Source organism: Populus nigra, chromosome 13, assembly GCF_951802175.1.
Source record: "Populus nigra chromosome 13, ddPopNigr1.1, whole genome shotgun sequence".
In the NCBI taxonomy this organism is placed as follows: Eukaryota; Viridiplantae; Streptophyta; class Magnoliopsida; order Malpighiales; family Salicaceae; genus Populus; species Populus nigra.
The window spans coordinates 588,444-593,557 of record NC_084864.1 but is presented as its reverse complement, the minus strand read 5'-3'; the positions used below and the strand labels follow the sequence as shown (position 1 = coordinate 593,557).

Here is a 5,114-nt window from a genome sequence, read left to right as displayed (position 1 = left end):
CATGGAAGGAGAGATTAGAAGGAATTCATATAAGTGGAAGGAACTGGCCAAAGTGACATAAGATGAAGGTGGAAGCTCTGACAAGAATATCGAAGAGTTTGCAGCAAAACTTATATGCGAAGAATATCGAAGAGTCCAACGGTTTAGCAGAGTAAAAGGTTCAATTTGCATGTTCAGCTGTTGTAAAATATGTTGTAGAAATCAACCTAATAAGTTATGGATAAAGATTTTCTGCAAATTCTGGTTTGTGTTCGTTATGCGAAGGAGATCATGCACAGAAGTTTGACATTGCTTTATTAATGTTCCGAAACCCGAATAAAGCCCTTATCTTGTCGAATATGTACAGGTATTAGAATCATAAAAAAACCACTTGAAAAAAAGTATAAAAATCTGATACATATTCAAATGTACTTTTTAATAAAAATACTTGATTGGATGATATTTATCCGACATCCAATTATTCGATACAATCAATAAAATTTAATGTAGATGGCTAATCCATTATGAAAATTAATAAACATGTACTCAGCTATACTCTTATCATTAACGACCAAACTTATATGAAGAGTCAACACAATCATTTAGTGGATTTGATAACCTTGTAGGGTTAGCTCTATCATCATCTTCTAGGATCTGATGTGGGCCTAAAAAAGGTTTAGGAGGTATCCGGAGGAAATCAACATCTGATTCAAGCATCTCAACAACTTTATGCATTGAGGGACGATCATCGGGCTTCAATTGTATGCACCACAACGCCACAATCATCACCTTCTTTATTATTTTCTTTCATATTCTGTGGCATCTTCTTGTATTTCTATGTCCTTTCCTTCACTAATTTTGTCATAAACCCACGCAGGAAAGTAAATCCGGCTTGAATGATTGACCAATACATTCAAGTTCTTTCTTCTTCCTACCATATCCATTAATAACATCCCAAAACTATAGACATCAGCTTTGTAAGAAACACCTCCAATATTTTTATACAATAATTCAGGAGCCATGTATCCAATTGTTCCTCTGGCAGTTGTGAGAGACACATTATTATTACCTGATGGGTATAATTTGGCTAGTCCAAAATCTGAGATTTTTGGAATAAATTTTTCATCCAGCAGAATATTGTGAGGTTTGATATCAAAATGTAAAATTTGCATATCACAACCTTGATGTAGATATTCAATTCCACGAGCTACCCCAAGAGAAATCTCATACATTTTATTATTGCTTAGTAGCATGCTACCTTGTTTAGAAAAAAGGTACTTTTCAAGAGACCCATTAGGCATGAATTCTAATATAAGAGCACGCTTTGATCCCTCAACAGCGAAGCCTATGATTCGCATGACATTGACATGGTAAATTCTCCCAATAGTGGCAACTTCGTTGATAAAATCTTGCCCATTGGCTTTTGACTTGCCCAATATTTTTACTGCTACAAAACGACCACTTCGAAGCTTTCCTTTATAAACGGTGCCAAAACCTCCTTGTCCTAATTTGTCTTTAAATCCGTTTGTTATCTTCTTAATCTCTGAATAATTATACCTTATCGGCATGAGATCATTATCATGACTTTGCAAGAATTTCTCAATATTGTTATACATGGATAAATGCCTTCTTTGCCACTTGTAGATAAGCAAGATTATGAGACATGGAAAACCACAAAGGAATAATAGCGCATGCAATGCCGCTGTGTAAAGACATCACAAAAACAATCAATGTTGATAAAATATAGTGTTATTAGACTTTCATATCAATATATTTTTTTTATGAATAGAAAAGTGACTTTCATTATTATGTATCTCCATGTTGAGTCCTTCCAATTTAATAGTGTATCTATGAAAGCATATTTTTTTTGGAACATCAAATTCTTAGCTTAAAATTAAAATAAAATATTCATATAAATATTTCTTTTATTTTATGCTACGTGTGAATATTTGTGTGAGCATGCATGCTTTAGTTTTGCCCATGATTTTTAGTTTAAACATTAGCTTAATACTTGTTTACATCACTAAAAACCATTTGTATGAATATTCTAACTCTTAAAAATTAACTGTTAATTATGAGCCAAAACTTGGAGATGATCATTTCTTGCACTTAATTTTTCCTTAATCATGTATAGAGCTTATGCTATAAGATGAATTTGTTTTATGTCTGATGTACATGAATTGAATGTCTCACAATTAGTCTAAAAAAGCAAAGTAAAATACTTACCGATGAGGACAAGTAACACAAGTAGCAGCGTCAAGAACAAATTTACGAGAATGATTAGTAAATTTGAAGCGATGGTCGTTCCTACAAGAAAAACAAGAAGAAATTAATACGATGAACAAATTTATGAGAATGGTCAATGACCCACAACGGAAATAATTAGTACTATAATACGAAGAAATTAACAAGTTAACTCACCTGGGTTTCGATAAGACATCGAGTTGTGATCTATATTCACCATAAAAAAAAAAAAAAACAAGGAGAGGTAGGGTCAGAGCGTAAAACCTTTAAAAATAAACAACAAAGAGTTTTATCTAACAATTGTATAAGAGTTTCAAGAGGATTAATTTTACTTGAGCAGGCATATTAAAAAAATAATATAAAAATATCATTAGACATACTTTAACTTTAATTAATAATTTAAGTTTTTAAATTAAAATTATTACTTTAATCACCAAACTAAATAAAGAATTTGGGTTTTTTTTTTTATATTGAAAATAGAAATATCAAATCTCAAAATGGTTTCGAGCACAATAATGAATTCAAAGAAATTATTTGATTGAAAACAAACCTAAAAATCAGATCGCTCATCATATGAGTTTATTTTAGAATAAAAATCAAAATCTATGTGATTCGATCCGGTTCGGTTATTATAGTCATATAATGCTCATAATCTTATTATCGTTACATAAATTAACAATATGATATTCATATAAATTTAAAAGATTAACGAATAAAAAAATATATTAAGTTATGTTTTAGAAGAAATAAATTAACTCACCTATGCTTCGATTTATTATCGACATGACACCTATATTTATATCAGACATTAAAGAGTTAGCACGAGAGTGTAAAATCCTGATGAATAAATACCAAAAGAACACCTTCTTTGCGAAGAAAATGATTAGGGTAAATGCAACAAGTCCAATCCATGTATTTCAAGAAAACAAAAAAGACAAGCAATGGTCCTCACCTTTCAAATACCTGGCATTCAACCATGTGCCTTTCAACCATTTTGCTACAGCTCGTGGAAACGAAAAAATCATATCAGTTTTCCCAGGATTATCAGTACTCTTTCTTGATTTATCAAACTAAAAAAACTAAAGGATAAAAGAACATATATTTGGGATTTATAAGTTATTTTTAGGTTCTTGTACTTGTAAAATATTAGTGCTCTTTCTTGATAGTGCTTTAATTAGACAAAATAAATCAACTCACCCATAATTCGATTTATTGCCCAGTCGATACCTTTAATCACCAAAAAGATATTGAGTCATTGCCCAGTCGATTTATTGGGTTCGATGAATGAAAAACAGAAGAAAACCGTAATATATATGATCGAGCCTAAGGTATATGCAACTTTTTGTAAAATCGAGCAACAGCAAATAAGATTCCAATAGTCATCACCTTTTAAATAACAGTTTATCACGATTCCAACTGCAATATTTCAAGGAAAAGAAAAGGTCGTATCAGTGTTCAAATCTTATTTTAGCATTACAAAGATCAACGATATTTAGCTTTTATCATTCTAAAATAAAGCAAATACGATATGGATAATCACAGGCATGCTTACCACAGTAGGAGGCCATGGCTGTTTTATCAAAGTACCCGCAGCGGTTCTCTCTGACAGAACCACAACAGGGCGAAAACCATGAAAGCTCGAACCCATATACCAAAATATCATGAACATCTATATACGACATGTTGGTCTTGTTTTCTGGCAGAAGAAATCCAGGCACATAACAAATCAAATTTATACGGCACAAGTCTGGTATGTCGGCCATTTTAACACCACCAACCATTACATAGGAATAACCTTCCATATTAAAGAAGCTGGGAGAAGAAACACTGCTAGACGAAGTAGAATTATATGCAGTGCTACTGTCATTTTTGCAAGAAGAAGTGTCCACTATATAAGCTGGAGGATTCAGTATTGGATTTTCACAACTTATGAAAACTAACGTAAAAGAGCTTTTGACCGAGTAATCTAACCGGCGAAAACTAAGTGGATGAGGGAGGGAGAAGCAATCATCTTTCTGAACAGCAGCATCCACAAGTCGAATTGATAAGTCACTGTAATTGATTGCCTGAACATAATATTTTACCATGTTCAAGTGTAAAGTTAGGCGCTCGTTGTTTTCACAAGCAAGTTCATAGTTTTTGTTGCCACAGCTTTCGGGATCGGTACTTAATCGAAAAGGGTAGCTAATATTATGGAAATTGCCACAAGAAGAAGGAGCGCAGTAATTGTTGGTCTTTCTAGCACTGCAGCTATGGTGAGTGGATAGGATCACAAGCAAAAGAAGGGCTGCATACGCACCAAAGAGGTGCCTTGATATTTTACTGAACATTGAAGGAGAAAACTTTCAGAGAAATCAAATAATCACTTTGTTACACTTCGCACAAAAGGTTTGTAAGATCTTGGGAACAATACTCATCCACAGACTACGAATGCCATCTTGGATCAATACGAAAGGAAATCAATCAATGGTCACAAATTAAAGTCTTTGAATTATTGAATGGTCACTTTCATTGATTAAGATATAGGAAATTGCATGTAGAGTTCCCACCAAACAAGGGGAAGACTTCTGAATGGCCGCCACATACAAAGTCAAGCTCGTCTACATCTTGGACCATTCTAAATGCGATGCAAACGAGCCCACACAAGAGAAGCAAAAATGGAAAGAACAAAAAAATATACACGTAGTCTTCCTTGAAGTTTCCAAGTGGGTGAGAGAAAAAAGTGGGGAAAAAATGTGGTGCCTTTCAAGCGATCTTTCATGTCCGGTCCCATCTTGCAACGAGTAGAAGATAATTTAGAGGGGTTATTGTTGGTCAAAATCACAAAATCTCAAGTGCATAATTCGTAAAAAGTAATTAAGTGAATGAGTAAGATATCCTGACAAATTCTA

General features: G+C 33.2%; 1 pseudogene; it reads right to left on the bottom strand.

Moving 5' to 3' along the window:
* Positions 1-370: 370 nt before the first annotated feature.
* LOC133670652 (LEAF RUST 10 DISEASE-RESISTANCE LOCUS RECEPTOR-LIKE PROTEIN KINASE-like 2.7) lies at positions 371-4,659 on the bottom strand (annotated as a pseudogene).
* Positions 4,660-5,114: the final 455 nt, after the last annotated feature.